The 25,594-nt window shown below is 44.2% G+C and overlaps 1 protein-coding gene across 1 annotated transcript in view; it reads left to right on the forward strand.

The window, feature by feature from the left end:
• The first annotated feature begins 8,554 nt into the window (after positions 1-8,554).
• Positions 8,555-25,594, forward strand: part of creb5a (cAMP responsive element binding protein 5a) — a 39,640-nt gene continuing 22,600 nt past the window's right edge. Inside the window, 1 exon segment of the mRNA XM_034161389.1 lies at positions 8,555-8,789. The gene's annotated coding sequence lies outside the window, so the exon portion shown is untranslated.

A 25,594-nucleotide genomic window follows, 5' to 3' on the forward strand; every position in this document is an offset into this window, starting at 1 on the left:
GGTAGCCCGCCACGTCACGACCTGCCTACCTGTTAAGATCCATACCCCCGGGACAGGCTGCAGCTACCTACTTGAATGTTGACTCTATGACGTATGCATGTGACTCAAAGACAAATCTCTGTACTGCACTGCCTTAAGATGGAGAGATGTGCAGTAATATACAGATAAATAAATAAAATAATGTAAGTATTTGTGTCATTTTCACAGATTATGCCCCAGATGCAATGACCAACTGACATACATATGCAATACTGTGGAAAGTTTTTGTTACACTATAATTTGGATGAAAATGTAGTGGGGATTTTTGTTGTTGTTTGTTTTTACATCACAATATACACAACTGACGTACAGGACCAGTTGGCCCAATTTAATATGAGGGATCACAGTAAAATGATTGTCACTTTTAGTGAGCACATCAGTGGTACAGACAGTAGTGTGTTCACCTAAGCATTGTTTTACACAATAGCCCAAATCTCTTTTTCTTTTTTCTTTTTTTTTGCCATCATGTTTCATATTGTTGTGAGCAGATAACGATGCCATATGTATGCATATCATACAGTAGTAATGTTTATTCTTTTTTCCCAGTGAAGTCTTCAATGTCATCTCATCACACACACTTGAAAAGCTTAATTTAGTTGCACTGGAGTGCGTGTGTGCTGCTTTGACTTTGCTTGATGTCATCATGTGACATCACAGAGATAAGATGTCTGATATATTTGTTAGGTCTAGAAGAACATACATCCATGCAGAAAACCACATGTCAATATCTCATCTAGTTTCTGAGAAATGATCAATAATGTATTTTAGATAATGGCTTCAGATTTGACATTGACCTTTGACCTTGACATGATCTGTGTTGTGACAGGACAGTCCACCGTCTTTATCCACCAAGTTTGAATGAAATCGCTTCTTGCATTTCTTGCATTTAGAAGATTCTGACATTTATTTTAGGCTCTGACCTTGAATTTGACCTTGACCTTGACAGATGACCTTGATGTAACATATTGTGCTATCATAGTGTGGCTCTGCCTCTGCAGTGTCAATCATTTATCCTATAACAAAAGTGGAATCCTGGAAATTTAAAAATCATTGTTTCCATGCTTACATTTTTTAAGCACTGCAGATTCTTTATTTGCTTTATATCAAAGTCACCAAATTATCATTGCCCCAAAATAACGGTGGAACAGTTGCACATGGATATTTGTCTCAGCATCCATAGCTGTTGCACAACAGAGTCTATTACATCTATAAAGTTTACTGATTAATTCCACCCCATCATGGCATGGTAATGTTTGCGTACTTGTGCACGGCTCCCAGAATGGAACATGTCCTGTCATCACTGGTTATGTGCCGGCTGGCCTGTGTTAGGCCTGCTAATCAAGCATTAAAATGTCTGTCATAAAGCACTGACCAGTGGACTTCGGCAAACAAAGTTAAGCCCCGGGACACGTGCTGCGTTATGACCGCCCTCTCTCGCATCCCGAGCATGTGAAACGTCCACAAAACACAAAAACGCCCTGCTGCAAAGAGCGCTACATCATCGGCACACACATACACACACACACACACGCATAAAAATGAACATGACATCATCAGACATCCTCTTGTGTCTCACGTGAAAACGCGCCGACAACACAAATGACACTCATCACACACACATGGTGCATGAGACATGGTGATGGTGACGCAGTTCTAAACACCATTACGAGAAGTGCGTGCATGTGTTGCGAAGGGTGAGAGAGAAAGAGAGGTTGGGGAGAGGAGGATTTTATGGTGCATGACATCATCTGAGCTGGAGTCTGTGGGCGGAGCTCAGTGTGGGATAGTTTTCATAGTCTATCAGCTGTTTCATCTTTCCAGCCACTGGCATGTGATGGCCAGTCAACACAGATTATGTTGTGTGGATCCACCCTAAGGGCCGAACCCGAGGGCCAGCGGTCTGCAGGTTTCGTTCTGACACCAGCAGGTGAAACCTCGAGTCACAAAACCTCCACTCGTGTGATCGTAACCTGTTTGCTTGAATGCATTTCTGCATATTTTGATCTTACAGTTACTTTTTCTGTCTGTCTCTAGTGTCACATTACTCTGCAGGTTGCCGCCTGAAATGAGATCAAAAAGTGCACAGAGAGCGCAGTGAGGCCACACCCACATTTCAAACTATCAGGCATGCAGAGAAAATGTGACTTTTGAACAGTCAAGGTCACTAACAATAAAATATCTGAACTAATCTATGTAAAAAAAAACAGCAATTTTCCTATATTTTAGCTTCGTGCAGAAAAATTGACCATTGTGTGAGAATCGGAGTGTCTGGATTTCTGATTGTCATGGATCAAGACTAAGATCCAGGCCTTCAATGACTTCCTAGACTTGGCCATTAGAAGTGCATCTGCATGAGGTGAAAGTATCCAACTTGGCTGCATCTGAATACTTAGTCAAGCTTAAAGTAAAGGAGCCAATAAGCAGTATGACACAATCCTTACAGTATTCAAATACTCAGTGGAGTGGTAGTCGAACAGTACCCAGTTGTGCAAGCAAACTACACTACACTATCCCATGAAGCAGATGGAACATACTGTAGTAACCGTGGCAGCGTAGAAATATGCATTATTATTAAAAAAGTCTGCCATTGCAAAATAGAAATTTCCATGGCATACGTGCACATCCTCATCACCTGCAAACATCGCGGTCAAAGAACAGGTAAGATGGTAGCAGGGTAGTACGTCCAAATTCTGTCCCTACTACTCACACACTTACTTCTAGTATGTGCTACAGTAACAATTACATAGTAGGTTCCCATCCGACGTGAGTACATACTAAGTATTCAGATGCAGGGGTTCACCTATTCCAGCAGCGACATTCCTGTTTCTGGGTGGTTAGCTGTGGAAAAGATGCCTGGGAAGAGTTTGTAGAGTCATGAGGCCACTGGACAGACACTGTTAGTGATGACAATACTTTTGAGGGAGAATGATGGGTCAACTCATTAGGGTCCTAGGGCTTCCTGTCTTACTGTATAGTTGTGAGACGTGTCCCGCCTTTGATACTATGTCTCTTTTGGGGATCCTTAGCTAGCGCTGGAATGGCTGTGTGCCAAAGGAACGTTTACCTACAGGAACTTAGAAGACGATCTTCACTTGCATTGTGAGGGAACGTCAACAAGGACATTGTGGCCATGTGGTGCACTTCTCTTGGTGCAATCAGTCATTGTCGGATGCATCAGAGATGACAGAGAGAAGAAGTCAAGGTGCCTAGTGACGGACTTTGCAAACCATCTACACCTCAACACCTCAAAGACAAAGGAGCTGGTCATTGACTTTGGGAAGACAAGACCAAGTCTGCAACCAGTTTGGATTGAGGGGAATGAGGTGGAGGCTGTGGATTCCTTCAAGTACCTCGGGCTGTGGCTGGACAGCAAACAGGACTGGACAACCCACACCAACCTCCTGTACAGGAAGGGACAGAGCAGGCTATCACTTCTGAGGAGGCTGCGGTCATTTAACATCTGCAGGAAACTCCTGAGGATGTTCTACCGGTCCGTAGTAGCCAGCGTCCTCTTGGGGGCAGCACATCCAAGAATGTCACATCCAGGCTGGACAAACTGATCAGGCGGGCTGGCTTCATGGTTGGCATGAAGCTGGACTCTCTGGGGATGGTGGCAGAGAACACTAGACAAACTGCTGGACATTATGGACGATGCCAGTCACCCTCTGCACAACATCATCAGCAACCAGAGGAGCCTCTTCAGCCACAGACTGCTCCTTCCCAAGTGCAGGACCAACAGACTGAAAAACTCCTTTGTCGCTCAGGTTATCAGACTATACAACTCCTCACTCAGGGGGAGGAGGAGTAACAGGAAGACAGAGGAACAGTAGTAGTCAGTAAACCAGTATTGATCAGTATGTCTGGTATTTATATTTGTGTATTTATATTTATATTAGCACAGGCTTTTTTTTACTTTCACTTTTGATACTCTGTGCTTCTTACCCTGTGTGCTGCCACACGGTGCTACTGGAACCTATCTAATCTAATCCAATTTAATCAGTCGTGCAGATGCCTCAGCACTGAGGACGGCAACAACTGGAAAAGGCCAAGGGGACGTTTCCCCTGACTGCAACAAGTAGATGATTACTATCGAGAGGTGGAAATGAACTGATTGTCTGCCTGGGTGGTTGCCATCCAGGATGATCCCTAAGAAGGATTTGTAGTGTGGCAGATGCCAGAAATGACCTGACCTAACTTCTGACCTTGCTCACTGACAATTCGTAAGCAATGCCAAATTGTTTCTTTCCATCCCAAAGGCCCAACGTACCTCCCAAGTTTGATCAAAATTGTATTTGCCGTTCTTAAGATATAAGAAACAACATAATCACTTAGTGATCAAAGTGTTCAAGCTCATACAGCACTGGTGGTACAGTGTTAAAAATAATCAGACACCACTACATATCTGCAGTATTTTCAAATCCAAGCAGCTGATTGTTATGTTATGTTATGATCTCTAATGGAGATTGATGTCAGTAAATCTGACCTTCGATCTAAAACTATTTTTACAGTCAAAGTGACGTGTTAGACCCAGAGCCGGCAGCTCCAAAACTCCCCACCTGGCAGCCAAGCTGCTGTGTAGATGCCAGACTGTAGTGACGGGTTTAGCCGCTGAGGTACAGCGGTACATCTGCTAATGCTTCAGGGATCAAGGAAGTCTCCTAGCTGCCGTCGCATACTCTACCCGTATTGTTTTAGCATACACGGGCATCTACACGTGCTGTAAAACCTCCTCTTATCTTGACTGAAAACACAACACAGTGACTCACATCCACATGGGGACGAGCTCAAAACACAGGAGTGACATCATCACAACTTCCTGTTTCTTTTTGTAGCCATGGCCACCAGACTTAGCATACTTTAGGCGATTGGTGGATGATGAGTCAGTGAGGGTTTGGTCTTATTTCACATTTCAGCCACGGTGGTCCAGCCTCCTCCTTACAGACCGAGCACTGCTGCGGCTGCACCGGAAAGCCTGACCAAACATGGCAGATGTGTTACTCCATGCATGGAGAGATATGAATGACCATCGATTCATATAAAACATTACAGTTAACACAAATGTCTGTTATGTGTCGGACGCAGCTCGGAGAACCGACCAGCGTTTGAAGGACCCAGTATGAAATAAGCAGCGCACGGTACAAAGGCTAACTGAATTTAATACATAACAGTGATAATATAACAACAAAAGGTGCGGCCTGGCGTGGTGCGCTCCCAGCAGCGCTAACGGTCCGGAGCCAGAAGTTGTTTCGGACCCAAGGACCCCGCCGACACCCCCCAGGTGGCCGCAACAACCGAGTCTGTGAAAGAAGGAACCATTATGTGAGTCCACACTCTACACACAGAACACTTAAAGGTGTACAAACAGCAAACACTTCCTGGCTTGATTACTGATCAGCTTCCCAACCTGCAGGCATGGAACAATCAGTTCACAAAACTCCACTGCAGTGAAAGCTGATACATGACTAACAAACAGCTCAATACAATAAGGTGTGAGGGACACCACATTTACTGACTGTATAAATGTTAGTCACAAAATCTAACGTACCTCAGGAAGTGTGCTGACGAGCGTGAGACCTCACCCCCTCCTCTTTCACAGACTGTGCATCAAACCTGGACGTTCTCAGCATCCGCTGTTGATGAGATGGCTCCCGAGACGACGATCTCACCCGTCTGGTCACAAGGTCGAGTCTCTGGCAAATACACACTGTGCACTCCAGTCTTAAATGCCAACATGTTCCAATCCATCCAGATGCACCACAGCTGTGAGTCCTGACGAGTCGCAGGTGATCAGGGTGAGGTCCTGACAGCCTCAGCAACACAGCCACTCAGTCCCAAACGCAAGCCACCTGGGAGGAAAACCAAAAAACAGAAACAAACCGGCAGCCAGGCCCCCCCAGCCATATAACAATGTCAGTCCAATATGTTACGAGGGACACATATATTAGTGTCTAAACATTATCTGAACATCAACCATGGAAGCTGTTCTTGTACAAAATGTATCTACTTCTTAACTCTTTGTACAGCCAGTATACAATGATGTGTGCAAAAGTCATTTTAGGGGATCACCAGAGGGTAACAACAATAACCACAACTACTAGTCAATTAAATTTATTTATGCACAGCCAAATCATAACTCACTTCACAGTGCTTAAAAAGAAGTACGGTCTCAACCCCATGATGACCAAACACAAGTCCCTTAGTGTTTTTATAACTGTAGGAAGAAACCTCAAGCAGACCGGATTCAGTTGGGTGACCATCTGCTTTGGCCATACTAACGAGACAAAGCAAAAGAGTCCAACATATGTGTGTGTGTGTGTGTGTGTGTGTGTGTGTGTGTGTGTGTGTGTGTGTGTGTGTGTGTGTGTGTGTGTGTGTGTGTGTGTGTGTGCAGCACAGTGGATAAGTGGGTAGCACTGTTGCCTCACACCAAGAAGGTCATGGGATGAATTCCCACCTGTGGCCTTTCTGTATTTGCTCCAGGTTCCTCCCACATCCAAAGACATGCAGGTTAGGTGAATTGGAAACTTTGAACTGTCCATAGGTGCGGATGTGAATGTGTTTGTTTGTCTATATGTGGCCCTAGAACAGAATAGCATCCTGTCCAGGGTGTACCCTGCCTCCTGCCCTATGACTGCTGGGATTAGAGGTGGGCGATACCGGGAATTTTGGTATTGAGCCGATACCAAGTAAATACAGGCCCAGTATCGCAGATATCGATCCCAATACCGATCCCGATACTTTTTCATACTTAAGCTTCATAGATCCAAAGGATCCAAAAGACCTAGAATAGAATTTTGCCAAACGTTGTACGTGACAACAAAATACTTTATCATCACAATCAACATTTTTGTTTAAAAAAATATCACTCAACACAACTTAAAACAAAATCTCCTGAGGTAGAGGGTTGACAAACCACAATACAAGGGTGCGCTACTCTGTGTTGTGTGACACAGCACAGTGCTGCTCTTACAGACAGAGAGTAGACTTTAATGAATCTGCGTGTGCAGCAGTCAGTGCGTGTGGGAGAGAAAAAAAAGCTTGAGTGTCGATCTTTTTACACGAGGATCGTTCAATATCAATACCAGTGTTGGTATTGATATTATCGATATTAGGATCGATCCGCCCACCTCTAGCTGGGATATAGTCTCCAGCCCCCCCACCACCCCACGACCCTCAATTGGAGTAAGTGGTTAACGATGAATGAGTGAGCACTTCCTCTCACTTTATGCACTTTAAAAAAAATATATTTGAAAATATCAATTTTAAGTAAACACATTTAGAGTGAAGGTCCAAAATCATTGTACATGATTTTTTTTCTTTAATAAATGTGAAAATATTGTGTGCTAGAATGAGATTAATAATATGAAGCATTTCCATTATGTGCCTGTCCCTTTAAATGGAAAGGATCTGCTGGTTGACCATGTCCCCTGGACATCTTTTAATTGCTTTCCCACCAGTCTGTTTCTCACAAACCGTGTGGGAACGTGTTATAAATTTAATGTAACTGAGTTATTTGAGGATGATTAACATGAAACTGAAATATAAAACTTAGATCAAATCTGATTTGACATGAAAATAACTCTCCTTCTTCCTCATCATTGCACATTTTATGTGAAAGGTACCAAATGTTGAGCGGTTTACGTGGTTCGTGTCTGGCATTTTTACACTCATCATGTCTTGGGAATCGAACCCATCAACCTTCCACGCTTTTGCACAGCAAGACGCCTTTAAATTAATGTTAAATAAACTTTTAATAAACTTTAAATTTCCTTCGCTCAGTTAGTTTGCGAGATTTTCTTGTCTCAAATCAAGAAAAAAAAAAAACTGACTTGTCACTGGAAAACATGACTCTTTAGGATTGATCATTTTTGTGACAAAAAGCTCTTTCACTTTCTTTCAGATCGTGTCATCGTTTCTCAGTTTTGTTTCGAATGAAATGTTTTTTTCAACGCGCAGGTTTATTTTTCTTCATTTAAAAGTGAGTTTAAAGAGTTTGTTGCTCACTTTTGACGCGTCCGCTGCGCCTGTCCCGCTCCAGACTTGGCCCCGCCCACCAGCTCCGCCCTGACGTGTCCCGTCAGCCGTCACGTTGCCGTCGGTGTGTGTCGGTTCAGCACGCCGTCCGGGGCCGTTAACCCCGCCCCTCCGTCTCTCTCTCTCTCTCTCTCTCTCTCTCTCTCTCTCTCTCTCTCTCTCTCTCTCTCGCTCTCTCTCTCTCTCTCTCTCGCTCTCTCTCTTTTTCTCCCCCTCTCTCTCCGTACGGGACCGCAATGATTTAGAAGTTCAGGAATCCCGCGTGACGTCACCGGGAGGGTGATGTAATGCTTCTGTAAATAGATCGTATCGTAATCTCGCTCCAGTCCAACGTGGTTCCTCGGCGGAGCGCCGCTCGTTCCTCTGCTCGTAGGTAAGTTACTTTCATTCACAAAAAACAAAGTTGAAAACTGCGCGGCAGAACCTCTGACCGCAAAAACCGCTGGATATTTGAGTGAAACTTTTCTTCTTCTTCTGGATGGATAAGTGGACCGTGCGGAGGTGCTGATCATCAGGGGGGCGGCTCGAGTCTATTTGGGGGGTGTGACAGCTTGTGACCGGCTTGTTTTTTGAGGAGGGCAGGTTGCTTACACGGACCCGGTGTGTTCTGGATCCACACAGGCGCTGATGGATTTGATGATCACGAGCAGCAGCCTCCTAATCTGACCCATGATGATGACATTCCTCCAGAACACATGGACACTTTGAGTTGTATAGTAAGTACACAAAAGCGGCCGTTTAATTTTAAAAGTTGCCTCTTTTTATTTTTTATTTTTAAAGTGATTTCTGTGCGTTATTCTTCCGCGTTAATGTAACTGTGATGATAAACAGTGACATACCGCATATAGAATTTCAAGCTGCTGTGCAAAAGTTTTAAGCACTAAAGTTTTATAACTTCTAAAAATAATTACAAGCTGCTAAATATCTAATATTTATCTGGAAATAAAACTCGTGGGCCACTCTCCACAATTAAAAATAAATAATGTGTTTAAGTGATTAAATTATATAATGTTTTACTGCATCAAATTTAATTTATTGTAAATTTTAAATTTACAATACATTGAGTACTGGACAGCTCTCCCCCCCCCCCAAAAAAAAGTGTTTATTATTATTATTATTATTATTATTTATTCATATTTGTAGTAGTAGCAGCAGTTGTTTTGTTTTATGTTTCAGAAATTAGGATTACTACTACATTACAAATTGATAACTGATTAGTTTTAATGAAAAACATTTTTATTCTTATTGGAATTAGAGTCAATGGGTGATTTGATTTTCTGATGACCCAATGAAGAGAGGAAATAGAACATTTATATCAAACTACTGGGGTGCCTAAAACGTTTGCACAGCTCGCTCTATCTATCTATCTATCTATCTATCTATCTATCTATCTATCTATCTATCTATCTATCTATCTATCTATCTATCTATCTATCTATCTATCTATCTATCTATCTATCTATCTATCTATCTATCTATCTATCTATCTATCTATCTATCTATCTATCTATCTATCTATCTATCTATCTATCTATCTATCTATCTATCTATCTATCTATCTATCTATCTATCTATCTATCTATCTATCTATCTATCTATCTATCTATCTATCTATCTATCTATCTATCTATCTATCCCCACAATCGAATAAGTGCTTTTTCCACTTTGTTACCCTGTTAATATATGTATAATATATATATATATTTATATATATATATATATATATACCGTACATTATATTTGTGTATATACAATTATTTATTTTACTCAAATAAAGGAAATAGCTATCTGTCATTATTCAAAGCTCCCCCCCCAACATTAATATTAATCTGTAAAATCTGTTTCCAGCCAACATGTTTTGCAGACTGTTGGATTTATGTATTAGGGCTGACGTCATTGTGTGTTGATGTAACCACAATGACAGAAGGTTTTGCTGGAAATGTGCTGAGACTGCTGATCAAGCATAGGGTCTAATTGAGGAGTGAGGGGTAAAAGCCGTTGGGCCACATGGCTATCAGGTGGAGATTTCAGTGTAGAAATCATGTAATGAAGTGTGGCTGTTTTGCTGTTGTTGCACACTTGCTTGGTTGTTTTGGGTGTTTCTTGTTCAAACACACTAAAATGAAGTCACTTGTACTTGCCGGGGGCTGGAAACCAAGGGCCGAGGCAGGTTCAAACCTGTCAGAAGTCATCCTGTACAGTACACCTCCCACCCTCATTCCTTTGCTTCCATTCATTGTCTTCCTCCTCCATTCTCTCTCTCTCTCTCTCTCTCTCTCTGTCTAATATTGCCATTTAGGCTGCCCTTTCCATTCACCTCTCCATCACCCTAATGTCACTCTCCACCTCCAGCCTCACCCCTCTCCACTTTCCATTTCTTCTCTTCTCACTCTTCTCTTTGGCTTGTGGTCTTTCCCATAACACTGACAGTAGCTAAGGGCACCCATCAGCAACCTGCCTCCCAAACAAACATGTAGCAGCCTGCGGTCATATTAGCAACTAGCAATGAAAATTTTACACACACAATCTAGTGAGCTGAGCAGTACTCAAAGATTTGATGACTTGAAATGTCTTGTGGTCCTTGTCTAAAGCTAATCATACACATATGACTTAATGCTATAAATGCTTGGATACACAATTTATTAAAATCACTATTTACAAATATGGGCAGAATACACAATGTTCACACAAAACAAAGTTAATGTTACAAGCCTGTTACACGCTAACTAGCAAAGCTCACCCACTTGGCAAGGCAATGTATAAGATAGGCTACACTAATTAGCTGTGTTATCTGAATGACAAGTTTGTCACTGGAAGGGAATGTTTTGGTATTGTCCAGCTGTGTACTGAATTCTTACATGTCAGAAAATAATTTAGATGTATTCATTTCAAATTTAAACTTTTTGAAATGTAATTACGAGTGACTTAAATTTAGCATATTTGACTTCATGAACACATGCTGCTTCTTTAAATCAATTCTGTTGTGAAAGTGTCGTGACACGGACCCACAACAGGGGGCGTTAATGAACGGACAATGGATAAGCCAAAAAGTAACAATTTAATGTTGTGAATCACACAACGACGTACAGACAATAACAATACAGTGACTGTCAATCATACACCAGGTGACGTGTGGGCAGGCTCGACGATAGAAGACGCCTGGCGAGAGAGAAGCCGGATCCACACAGCTTCCACCGCCAACGGAGCTGAAGAACACCGGAGCCGCCAAGCCCTGCGCCCCAGGTGGCCGCTGTCTTCAGCAGTCAGACCCGGTACTGCTGGCAGAGAACAGAGACAGTCCAGATGAGTGTGAGGTCGCACACTCAGTAATCCCACAGTCTGTATTCAGTAAAGGAGGGAGAACCTCCACCTCCAATCACACACTCGTGCAGCTCCTGTCTAACCACTTATCTGATTGGAGTGTGAAGCGAAGCCGTCGCTGATCACACCAAACGCCAATCCCACAGATAAGGCAAACACCACAGGATAACGGCTGCAAAAGAAGTTCAGATTATTACTCAACGTTTTGAGTCAGCAGAGAAAATTACCTGATTGGTAGTTGATTTCTCGGCGGGGAGGTGGAGTTGCAGTCCGGCCTTTATGGTGGTGGTGATGAGTAGTGGATGAGTGACAGCTGGTACGGATGATGAATGACAGCTGTCACTCCTGGTCGCTCTGACGCCCTCTCGTGCTTGAAGCCCGCACTTCAAGCAGGGCGCCATCTTGTGTTGGTGGGCCAGCAGTACCTCCTCTTCAGCGGCCCACACAACAGGACCCCCCCCTCAACGGGCGCCTCCTGGCGCCCGACCAGGCTTGTCCGGGTGACGGGTGTAGAAGTCGGCCAGGAGGGCCGGGTCCAGGATGAAGCTCCTCTTCACCCAGGAGCGCTCTTCGGGGCCATAACCCTCCCAGTCCACCAGATACTGGAACCCCTGGCCCTTTCGACGGACGTCCAGGAGCCGGCGTACCGTCCACGCGGGCTCCCCGTCATTGATCCGGGCAGGAGGCGGCGCTGGTCCCGGGGCACACAGTGGTGAGGTATGGCAGGGGTTGAGTCTTGACACATGAAACACGGGGTGTATCCGCACTGAAGCTGGCAGCTTCAGCTTCACTGCGGCTGGACTGAGGACTTTGAGTATGGGAAATGGTCCGATGTACCTGTCCTTAAGTTTGTGGGATTCCACCTGCAGGGGGATGTCCTTAGTGGATAGCCAAACCTCCTGCCCGGGCTGGTATGCAGGGGCCGGGGAATGCCGGCGGTCTGCATGGGCCTTAGCCCTCGTCCGGGCTCTGAGCAGGGCAGAGCGGGCGGTACACCACACCCGACGGCACTTCCTCAGATGGGCCTGGACCGAGGGCACCCCGACCTCTCCCTCCACCAGTGGAAACAATGGGGGCTGGTACCCCAAACACACCTCAAATGGGGAGAGGCCGGTGGCAGATGAGACTTGGCTATTATGAGCGTACTCGATCCAGGCCAGATGGTCACTCCAGGCCGTCGGGTGCATGGAGGTCACGCAGCGGAGGGCCTGCTCCAGTTCCTGGTTAGTCCGCTCTGCCTGCCCATTCGTCTGGGGGTGGTACCCAGACGAGAGACTGACGGTGGCCCCCAGTTCCCTGCAGAAACTCCTCCAGACCTGGGAGGAGAACTGAGGACCACGATCCGAGACAACGTCTGATGGAATCCCATGCAGACGCACGACGTGGTGGACCAGGAGGTCTGCAGTCTTGTGGGCCGTCGGGAGCTTCGGGAGGGCCACGAAGTGGGCCGCCTTGGAGAACCGGTCCACTATCGTTAAGATGGTGGTGTTGCCCTGGGACGGCGGGAGGCCCGTGACAAAGTCCAGGCCGATATGAGACCAGGGGCGACGAGGCACAGGCAGAGGCTGGAGGAGGCCTTGGGCCTTGTGATGGTCAGCTTTGCCCCTGGCACAGGTGGTGCAGGCCTGGACATACTCCCGGACGTCGGCTTCCATAGACACCCACCAGAAGCGCTGCCGGACCACTGCCACGGTCCTTCGCACCCCTGGGTGACAGGAGAGCTTGGAACCGTGACAGAAGTCAAGGACCGCAGCCCTGGCCTCTGGTGGGACGTACAGTTTGTTCTTCGGACCTGTCCCCGGGTCCGGGCTCCGTGTCAGGGCCTCCCGGACGGTCTTCTCCACGTCCCAGGTAAGGGCGGCCACGACAGTGGACTCGGGGATGATAGTTTCAGGGGGGTCTGACAGCTCGGTCTTGACCTCCTCTTCGTGCACCCGGGACAGGGCATCAGATCGTTGGTTCTTTGTCCCGGGGCGGTAGGTGATCCGGAAGTCAAAACGCCCGAAGAACAGCGACCAGCGGGCTTGCCTGGGGTTCAGACGCTTCGCGGTCCAGATGTACTCCAGGTTCCAATGGTCCGTGAAAACTGTAAATGGTACAGATGCTCCCTCCAACAGGTGTCTCCACTCCTCAAGAGCCTCCTTCACCGCAAGAAGTTCCCGATTGCCGACGTCATAGTTCCGTTCAGCTGGGGTCAACCTGCGGCGAAAAGTAGGCACATGGATGGAGAACCTTGTCGGACTCCCCGCTCTGGGACAGCACGGCTCCTATCCCTGAGTCAGAGGCATCCACTTCAACAACAAACTGGCGCTTGGGATCGGGCTGCACCAGAACCGGTGCAGTCGAGAACCGGCATTTCAACTCCCTAAACGCGGCTTCGCACCGATCCGACCAGGTGAAGGGGACTTTTGTGGAGGTCAGTGCTGTCAGGGGGCTAACTACCTGACTGTAGCCCTTGATGAACCTCCGGTAGAAATTTGCAAAACTGAGGAACTGTTGTAGTTTCCTACGGTTCGTTGGTTGGGGCCAATCTCTCACCGCCGCAACCTTGGCCGGATCAGGGGCGACGGAGTTGGAGGAGATGATGAACCCCAAGAAGGACAAAGAAGTGCGGTGGAACTCACACTTCTCGCCCTTCACAAACAGCCGGTTCTCCAACAACCGCTGTAGGACCTGACGTACATGCTTGACATGGGTTTCAGGATCCGGAGAAAAGATGAGTATATCGTCTAGATATACAAAGACAAACCGATGCAGGAAGTCCCGCAAGACGTCATTAACCAATGCTTGGAATGTCGCGGGCGCATTGGTGAGGCCGAACGGCATGACCAGGTACTCAAAGTGACCTAACGGGGTGTTAAATGCCGTCTTCCACTCATCTCCCTCCCGGATCCGAACCAGGTGATAAGCATTCCTAAGATCCAATTTCGTGAAAATTTGGGCTCCATGCAGGGGCGTGAACACTGAATCCAACAGAGGTAACGGGTATTGGTTGCGAACCGTGATCTCGTTCAGCCCTCTGTAATCAATGCATGGACGGAGTCCGCCGTCCTTCTTGCCCACAAAAAAGAAACCAGCACCCATCGGGGAGGTGGAGTTCCGGATCAACCCGGCAGCTAACGAGTCCCGGATGTAGGTCTCCATTGATTCGCGTTCCGGACGTGAGAGGTTGTACAGCCTGCTGGACGGGTACTCAGCGCCCGGTATCAAATCAATGGCACAATCGTACGGACGGTGCGGGGACAGCGTGAGTGCCAGATCCTTGCTGAAGACGTCAGCAAGGTCGTGGTACTCGGCTGGCACCGCCGCCAGATTGGGGGGGACTAAAACCTCCTCCTTAGCTGTCACACCGGGTGGAACCGAGGATCCTAAACACTCCCGGTGGCAGGTTTCGCTCCACTGAACCACAACCCCAGACGGCCAATCAATCCGGGGATTGTGTTTTAACACCCATGGAAAACCCAAAATCACTCGGGAGGTAGAAGGTGTTACATAAAACACAATCTCCTCCCTGTGATTCCCAGACACCACCAATGTCACTGGCTGTGTCTGGTGTGTGATTAGTGGAAGAAGGGTGCCATCTAGCGCCCGCACCGACAACGGTGATGGTAAGGCCACTAGAGGGAGCCCAACCTCCTTTGCCCATCTGCTATCCAGCAGATTCCCCTCCGACCCGTGTCCACCAGTGCTGGGGCGTGAAGGGTTAGATCCCCACTCAGGATCGTGACTGGGATTCGTGCAGATCGTCGGGGTTTCCCCACGTGGGTGTTGTGACCCACACTTAGCCCAGTCTCTAAGGATGAGTGCTGTTGTTTTGACCGTTTGGGGCATTCTCTCTGTATGTGCTTGGTAGAGCTGCAGAGAAAACACTCTCCACGGATCAGCCTCCTTTGTCTCTGATCTGATCGTTTCTTGGCCCTGCTCGTTTCCATAGCAACATCAGCAGGGGGAGCTGTTGTCACGTGGAGAGCCCTGGCAGTGGAGCGTGGGGAAGTCGGCTTCCTTTCGGACCCGAGAGGAAGAGGGACGGCTTGTGCCTGGCCACGCCCCTCGTCTCGTTCCCGTCGGTGTTCCGTTAATCGGTTGTCTAACCATATAACCAGGTCGATAAGCCCATCTAAATCCCGCAGCTCGTCCCTCGCCACCAGGTGCTCCTTAAGGACCAGAGACAGTCCGTTTACAAAGGCGGCGTGGAGCGCAACAGCATTCCAGCCGGCTCGCGCTGCCGCGATGCGGAAGTCAACTGCATACTTCGCTGCGCTCCGACGCCCCTGCCGTATCGACAGCAGCACACTTGAAGCGGTCTCGCCTCTATGAGGGTGGTCGAACACCTGTCGGAACTCCCTCACAAACTCAGTATAAACCGTTAGGAGCCGTGAATTCTGCTCCCAAAGCGCCATAGCCCAGGCGCGTGCCTCTCCTCGAAGCAAATTGATCACATAAGCCACCCGGCTGGCGTCTGCTGCGTACATGACGGGACGCTGTGAAAAGACGAGCGAGCACTGCATCAAGAAGTCCGCGCACGTCTCCACACAGCCTCCGTACGGCTCCGGAGGACTTATGTATGCTTCAGGGGAAGGTGGGGGGTTTGTTGAACGACCAGCGGAATGTCTGTTTCTGGCACACGGTCAGCAGGAGGAGGTGCTGCAGCAGCGCCCTGAGCACGCGCTTCCACCTGGGCGGTGAGAGCCTCCATCCTACGATTGAGAACACTGCTCTGCTCGGTAATTAAGTCCATCCGAGCGGTAAAGGCAGTTATGATGTGCTGCAGCTCACCCAACACGCCTCCTGCTGGCGCCTGTGCACCTCGCTCTCCCATTGGCTGTTCAAGCGATGGTTGACGCCCCTCGGGATCCATGACGCTGGCCGAGAAATCCTGTTGTGAAAGTGTCGTGACACGGACCCACAACAGGGGGCGTTAATGAACGGACAATGGATAAGCCAAAAAGTAACAATTTAATGTTGTGAATCGCACAACAACGTACAGACAATAACAATATAGTGACTGTCAATCATACACCAGGTGACGTGTGGGCAGGCTCGACGATAGAAGACGCCTGGCGAGAGAGAAGCCGGATCCACACAGCTTCCACCGCCAACAGAGCTGAAGAACACCGGAGCCACCAAGCCCTGCGCACCAGGTGGCTGCTGTCTTCAGCAGTCAGACCCGGTACTGCTGGCAGAGAACAGAGACAGTCCAGATGAGTGTGAGGTCTCACACTCAGTAATCCCACAGTCTGTATTCAGTAAAGGAGGGAGAACCTCCACCTCCAATCACACACTCGTGCAGCTCCTGTCTAACCACTTATCTGATTGGAGTGTGAAGCGAAGCCGTCGCTGATCACACCAAACGCCAATCCCACAGATAAGGCAAACACCACAGGATAACGGCTGCAAAAGAAGTTCAGATTATTACTCAACGTTTTGAGTCAGCAGAGAAAATTACCTGATTGGTAGCTGATTTCTCGGCGGGGAGGTGGAGTTGCAGTCCGGCCTTTATGGTGGTGGTGATGAGTAGTGGATGAGTGACAGCTGGTACGGATGATGAGTGACAGCTGTCACTCCTGGTCGCTCCGATGCCCTCTCGTGCTTGAAGCCTGCACTTCAAGCAGGGCGCCATCTTGTGGTGGTGGGACAGCAGTACCTCCTCTTCAGCGGCCCACACAACAAATTCATCATGTGTCAAAACTCCTTTCACAATGATTCATCTAGACGTCTTAAAAGGAATTTTGAATATAGTTATCATGAGCCTAAAATGTGATTGTGACTTACTGAAAGACGGGCACGGTCAGGTGTTATACAATGGCTTGCCAACTCAGCTACATGCTAATTAGCCAAGCTTGCACACTGTTCCATAAACTGCACTAAGGATAGCTCAGTTCCAACTCTAAATATAAGTCATTATTTGAAGGGAATGATTTTGTACAATATAACCCCAAACAAGTTGGCAGAACTCAAAATAATAATAATAAAAATTATGTAACTGATCACCTTAAAAGTTTGAATTTACATACTCAACAATAAATTGTTACAACTTAAATATTTGATGTTAGTGATATATGTTAGTGATGTTAGTTAATGATATACCTTTTGATTGATGCCAAATGACCAATTAACTCAGAACTCAGTATGTATTTGAAGTAAAATGAACTTGGATAATTTAAGTCAACTTCAATGAGCATTATGATGTAACATCCTTTTTGTCCTTCACGGAGGAGGACATGCAGTATATGGAAAGTATTCACAGTGCTTCACTTTTTCCACATTTTGTTATGTAACACCCTTATTCCAAAATGGAGTAAATCCCCTCCCCCCCACCAAATACGAAATGCAAAATGATTCAGATTTTCGTGACAGGTTTTTTTTAAACTCACTATTACTAACCCTACCGCTACCCCCAACCCTGACCTTAACCATAACCTAAACCTACACCTTCCCCTAACCCAAACCATAACCACCCCAACGCTCCCATTTCACTTTTAATTTCGTGCAGCTGTCACATAATGTATTAGAATAAATTCATGTTCCCATGACGAACATTTTGACGAACAATATCAAGAACCAATGGGCAGCGCAGTCTCGTTTGGGGGCGGGCGCTAAAGGGGTAAAATATGACGCATATTATGGAATTTCTCTACTTCCGGGTTACAAACCACAGCATTTTCAATGGGGTTTTGGGCAAATTGCACACAAACAAAGTGAAAATGCAAAGAAAAAGTGACGATGTGGTGGGAAAGTGGACATGTGTTGCGGTTTGTTTATGATCCGGAGCTCAAACGTGTCAAGATGGTTTTACAGGCGAGAGAACGGAGCTACTCTGGTTAGCTGTGTAGGCTAACACTTACCGACACAACATCTCCTACCTCCTCACCTTTTCTTCTCCACCGGGACCAAAAAAAAAAACAAAACCATACACCATTGTGCCTGTAAGGTGCCTGTAAGTGGGGAAATCTCACGATATCACGGAAGGTTCAAATGAGACTACGGTCTCCTATTGATTAATGTATATTTTGTGCTGCTGAATCACGACATGCTGTGAGACTGGGTTGGGCATTCACATCAAAGAGTTCAATCTTTGTCTCATCAGACCAGAGAATTTTGTTTCTCATGGTCTGAGAATCCTTCCATGTCCTACCATGTGCCTTTTACTTAGAAGTGGCTTCCGTCTGGTCACTCTACCATACAGGCCTGATTGGTGGATTGCTGCAGAGATGGATATCCTTCTGGAATGTTCTCCTCACTTCACAGAAGAATGGTGGAGCTCTGATAGAGTGACCATTGGGTTCTTGGCCACCTCCCTGACTAAGGCCCTTCTCCCCTGATCTCTCAGTTTAGACGGGTGGCCAGCTCTAGAAAGAGTCCTGGTGGATCAGAACTTCTTCCATTTATGGATGATGGAAGCCACTGTGGTCATTTTAATCTTCAAAGCAGGAGAAATGTTTCTGTACCCTTCCCCAGATTTGTGCCTTGAGACAATCCTGTCTCTGAGGTCTACAGACAATTCCTTTGACTTCATGCTTGGTTTGTGCTCTGACATGCACTGTCAGCTGTGGGACCTTATACGTAGACAGTTGTGTGTCTTTCCAAATCATGTCCAATCAACTGAATTTACCTCAGGTGGACTCCATTAAGCTGTAAAAACATCTCAAGGATGATCAGTGGAAACAGGATGCACCTGAGCTCAATTTTAAGCTTCATGGCAAAGACTATGAATACTTATGTACATGTGATTTCTTAGTTTGCTTTCTTTTTTTTTAATAAATTTGCAAAAATCTGATAAAAAACTTTTCTGTCACATTATCATTATGGGGTACTGTGTGTAGAATTTTGAGCAAAAAATGAATTTCATCCATTTTGGAATAAGGCAGCGCTGTGAATACTTTCTGGATGCACCATATGGAATATGTGTTAGAATCACACACCAAAAGTAAAATAGTAGCCTAAAAGGGTTACATACGGTACATTTATTTCAAGCAACTACAGTGCTTTGGGGCAATATTGGTGCAGTTGGTAAAGCTTGCTTTCCTGAAACTGTAAAGTTATTGTCTCAATCACATGTACTCCTGTATGTCTCATTGAAAAACTTAATAAACAACATGCTCAAGTCCCAGAGCAGTGTGCACTGTGTTGAATCTGTAGTTCTGCCTTGAGTGTTATTTGATTACTGTGTTGTTGTTTTTTCACGTAACATGGTTAAGTTCTATTAAATTCAATTGAAATTGAAATTACTTAAAATACTTGTGTATATGAGTTCATTTAATCAGTATTATACTGTATAAAAATTATATATATAACACTTATTACAAATATTTAAGTTATACTAACCTCTTATCATTTGAGTACATAAACTTAGATTATTGATGTAATCAGTTACATCAATTTTTGAGTTCTAACAACTTATTTGAGAGTACAATGGATTTCCCAGTCTCATGTTACCGAATTAAACCTGTAGTTCTATATGCTGAATTTAAAAAAGTAAGAATTTGGCACACCTCATAAAGTTATTCTATTGGTAGCAGTTGAATTAATTAAGCTGATCACAGTTAATTTAGTAAGTAATATTTACACCAGTGTCTTAACCAGCAAATGGAATTTAAGTGTTACCAGTTGAAGCCATTTAAATAGTTTTTACCTTTTTGTGTTTTTAAATGCTTCAATAGGTAAAACCCAAACACATTATGTTTGTTCAATTAAACTAAATATTATTTATTAAGTTAATTTGGATTAACTTAATTTTAAAGGACCGTGTTTCAATGACCAACCTGTTACTTTACCTGCTAATATCACAGCAATTTTGATCGCTTTTTTCTGTTGCCTTAAAGCTTAGCACAGTCAGTACACGTTTTGGTTTGGCATTAATTCAAATTCAAAGCTCTCCTGTTGTGAACTCACAATGGAATTTCTGCACATATTACTGTATAAATATTTCCATCTGTTAAAGTCACTGCCATGTTCTGCTGCCAAAATGCTAGTGTGACTGGGGACTTGTAAAAAGATTGAAGTACATACTTTGGACTGAAATTCAAAATTCTTTCATATTTTTTCATGTTTGAACTACGCATGCCTGTTTAAATAACTCTTAAGGCTAAATTCTGATTTTCTGTAAATGTTCTCCTTCAAAGAAGCTCCTGATACTCTTTATATGTGCCTCTATAAAACAATGAATCCCCAGTGTATTCTTCACTTATTCTTGCTTTATTCAAACAGGTAATACATTTAATATGTATCTAATAGGAGAGGAGAGTTTAGAAAGTGTTTTCACATATATGTCATACAGGTGTAATTCTATTTGGAACAATAGATTTCTAAAAAATTTGGTTTGGAATTCAGTGAATTTATGTGCAAATGAAAAAAAATGTGCAGTATAAGCTTGTGTGCATTAAAAATGCATTGTGCAATAAGTAAAACACTATTAATGTGCCGTACCACTGTAACACATGTATCCCCAGGAAAAGGGGGTGTATTATTATTATTATTATTATTATTACTATTATTATAATTATTATTATCATGGCATTGCTTCCCACCCAGTCCTTTCTGTGTGGAGTTTACAGCTTCCTCCCGCTTCCAAAGACATGTGGATTAGGCAAATTGGAAACTATAAATTGACCGTAAGTGAGAGAGCAACTCTTAATTGGAATACACAGGTACAGAAAATTAATGAATTATTATACTTCACACCTTTTTTGAGGATACCAATATAGGTCACCACATGTTTTAAGAAAATATATTAGAGACCAGTTAGCAACTAAGCATAGTAGCTGCAGGGAAAATCAGAAGTTTGCTGAAAAGCGAGGAGTATGTGTTGAGAAGGTGGAGGGGATACTTTGAGGAGCGGATGACTGAAGAAAATGAGAGGGTGAGAACTGAGAAGGAGGGGAGAGGGAGAGCAGTTCTGCGACCTACGTATATCAAGAACGTGTAAAAGAAGCCTTTTCCAGGTGACATTTTCCTAGATGCAAAGTCATAGAAACTATAGGATTTTGAGGGCATTTACTGTAAATCCACAACCACATTAAAATGCATATTGTGCATCCGGAAAGTATTCACAGCGCTTCACTTTTTCCACATTTTGTTATGTTACCGCTTCATTCCAAAGTGGAGTAAATTCATTTTTTCCCTAAAAATTCGACTCACAACACCCCATAATGGCAACATGATTTTTTTTAATTTTTCCAATGTATTAAAAATAAAAAAAAATAAGAAATCACATGTACATAAGCATTCACACCCTTTGCTCAGTACTTGGTTCATGCACCTCTTGCAGCAATTACAGCCTCTATTCTTCTTGAATATGATGCCACAAGCTTGGTGTACCTATCTTTGGTCAGTTTTGTCCATTCCTCTTTGCAGCACCTCTCAAGCTCCATCAGGTTGGATGGGGAGCATCGGTGCTCAGCCATTTTCAGATCTCTCCAGAGATGTTCAATGAGATTCAGGTCTGTGCTCTGGCTGGACCACTCAAGGACATTGACAGAGTTGTCCTGAACCTACTTCTTTGATGTCTTGGCTGTGTGTTTAGGGTCATTGTCCTGCTGAAAGATAAACTGTCACCCCAGTCTGAGGTCAACAGCGCTCTGGAGCAGGTTTTCATCCAGGATATCTTTGTACATTGGTGCATTCATCTTTCCCTCAATCCTGATTAGTCTCCCAGTTCCTGCTACTGAAAAATATCCCCACACCATGATGCTGCCACCACCATGCTTCACTGTAGAGCTAGCGCCTGTTTCCTCCAAACATGGCACCTGACAATCACACCAAAGAGTTCAATCTTTGTCTCAACAGACCAGAGAATTTAGTTTCTCATGGTCTGAGAGTCCTTCAGGTGCCATGTTTCCTCTAATCATGGCACCTGACAATCACGCCAAAGAGTTCAATCTTTGTCTCAACAGACCAGAGAATTTAGTTTCTCATGGTCTGAGAGTCCTTCAGGTGCCTTTTGGGAAACTCCAGGTGGGCTGCCATGTGCTGTTTACTAAGAAGTGGCTTCCATCTGGCCACTCTACCATATAGGCCTGATTGGTGGATTGCTGCAGAGATGGTTGTCTTTCTGGAAGGTTTTCTTCTCTCCGCAGAGGAATGCTGTCTCAGAGGTCTACACACAATTCCTTTGACATCATGCATTGTTTGTACTGACATGCACTGTCAACTGTGCGACCTTTTATGTAGACAGGTGTGTGCCTTTCCAAATCATGTCCAATCAACTGAATTTACCTCAAATAGACTCCAATTAAGCTGGAGAACCATCTAAAGGATGATCAGTGGAAACAGGATGCACCTGAGCTCAATTTTAAGCTTCATGGCAAAGAGTGTGATTACTTATGTACATGTGATTTCTGAGTTTATTATTATTATTATTATTATTATTATTATTATTATTATTATTATTATTATTATTATTGTTGTTGTTTTAATAAATTTGCATATATATATATATATATATATATATATATATATATATATGTGTGTGTGTGTGTGTGTGTGTGCCGTGAATACTTTCTGGATGCACTGCATAACCAGATTTTATAAAATATAAAACTTTTAAGGCTGACCAAACTAATCTCAGCACCCACCCAACCTCCCAACTTCTTGTTTTCCATTGATCATTCTTGCAGTATGATGAACAGATAAAGTTCACTCCCATACATAACTTCAAGTTTGTCAAACCTCTTTTTGTGACACGCTCGGAGATCATGGGGTCGAAAGCCTCATTTACCCTTTGTGGAAAATGAAAGATCAGCAGCATTCCACATAATTCATAATTACTCGCTATAACTGCTCCATCAAAAGCTGGCTGGGTCAAGCCTGGGTTAGCATTGTAAGCACGTTTGTCATTGTGCTTTATACATTGATACATATTTTTGTCTGATGACTACTTGAAATTTGTTGGCAAGCATGCAGCCTTCCATTATGCACATAATGACCACATAATAATAGATAAATGTAAAAGTATTGGATGCCCTTCTCTGACATATTGTTAGTAAGTAATGACAAGATAATATAAAACAAAGGTGCTTGTGCCACAAATGCTGCCAGAATTCAATATACTGCAGTATATTTGCACTCCTTCTTGCTCCAAACAGATCATTTTCTGCATGATAATATTGTGTGTCATCATGAAACCTTCCACCTTCTCTGGATCTATGGTAAAGGAATGATAACAAGGAACATGTCACACCATCATGAGCATGTCTTACAACATTTATTTCATGATAATAGAAATACAGGCTCTTGAACATGCAGCAGTGGTGTTGATGGCCACCGTATAAAGGGTTTGGAAATTAAAGAAATTGATAAACAAGCAAATTTCAAGCTACTTATAAATTTAATCACACATAGGTTAAGATAAAAGCAACACCTGCTCCTAATTTCCACCATACATATAATGATAGGATTATTTCCTGCAACAAGCCCATGTATGTCCAGGGGGCAGATTAGTATATGGTATAGTAAATAAGCAAAAGAAACTTGCTTTATCTGTTGATCTTGTGCATCAAAATTAACCATATTTTAATCAGTTTACCCTTATTATATGCTCTTTCAGTATGGAGATTTACAAGATGATAGCGTTTATTGATTTTTTGCAATCGTGGTAGCAAGTTTTAGGGGAAGGACTCATTCATCTATTTGTTAATTCACTCACTGCATTTTTGCAGGGTATATGCCAAAGCTTTTGTCAAAGTGTAGGATTAAATGTTCTTGAGGGGGCACTTTAATTGACAAATCATCATCTTCAACTTGAACTTGGCTAGCCACAATGAGGCGCGTGTCAGTCTGATATTTTAGATTGATACTAATACTGATACTGTTTAATTAATTAAACAACATGCTTTTGGGGGGTGGTATGCATTTTCAAGAGGCCCAACGTCCATGCCCAGTCGCCCAAAATGACAGCTATTCGCCCGAGTTAGACTAGGGCAAATAGCTGTCATTGCGAGCGACGGGATGGATGGAGGGACTCAGAAAAATGCATACTGCACGACAACAGCATGTTATTTGCATTATTATCACTTTTTACTGAGATACACAACACGTAACGCATACATAAAAAGTTGGCTCACTTAACTTCTGTCTTGTCGCCTGGCGCGCGCGCTGCTGTTCAAATTCAGCAGTGCGTTCTCATCAAGCTGGCTGCTTTAGCTGCTGTTCATTGTCGTACTATCCATGAGAAAATCATCTGGAATATCCATATTGGGACCAAAACACACTTCTTGCCTTTTCATCTTTTCCTCTGCGAACAGTTTTTTTTTTTTCCTTCTGCGGACAGTTCTTGGGCTGTGCGCACTATGACGTCATTTGTTTACGCACAGCGGGCGGGTATAGTCAGATACCGTTAACGTAAATCTATGATACCGGCCTAGCAACACCCCGGTAAAGTGATAATAATGGTCCAATATTGGCCAAATATTGGTTCCAGTATCGACATTGTATTGAACATGAAAAAGTGGTATCGTGCCCACCGTAATCACAACCAAGAACAGAAGTGCTTTTAACAAGGCTGGATTTATGCTGCCTTGATTGGCTGTTGGAATTTCCTGCTTTCCAGCTTCACAGTTGAAAAACAGAAAAAAAGGTTATTCTCACTTTTGCCACGATTTAAGTATATATACTTGCCATGATTTCAGATTCCCCTAACTTCTGCTAACTTCGCTACGTTTTTGGCTAGAAATAACACCTTTCTCATATATTATGTAAATGCTAGAGAGGAATAAACACTTCTCAAACTGAAAACGCTGTTTTGTAACCTGATAACACCTCTGGAAGGATTTACAAAACATTTAGCAAACGTTAGCGTGGTGACATCACTTTCTGATGTAACTAGCTGCTAACTTCACTTCGTTTTTGGCTAGAAATAACACCTTTCTCATATATTATGTAAATACTAGAGAGGAATAAACACTTCTCAAACTGAAAATGCTGTTTTTATAACCTGATAACACCTCTGGAAGGATTTACAAAACATTTAGCAAACGTTAACGTGGTGATGTCACTTTCTGGTGTCACTAGCTGCTAACTTCGCTTTGTTTTTGGCTAGAAATAACACCTTTCTCATATATTATGTAAAATCCAGTGAGAAATAAACACTTATAAAACTGAAAATGCTATTTCTGGAACCTAATAACACCTTTGGAGTGATTTCTAAGACATTTCACGGAGTTACCTTTGAGTTAGCGGAAGTTAGCGTGCACGCTAACTCCCG

Source organism: Thalassophryne amazonica, chromosome 20 (genome assembly GCF_902500255.1).
Source record: "Thalassophryne amazonica chromosome 20, fThaAma1.1, whole genome shotgun sequence".
NCBI classification, from domain to species: domain Eukaryota; kingdom Metazoa; phylum Chordata; class Actinopteri; order Batrachoidiformes; family Batrachoididae; genus Thalassophryne; species Thalassophryne amazonica.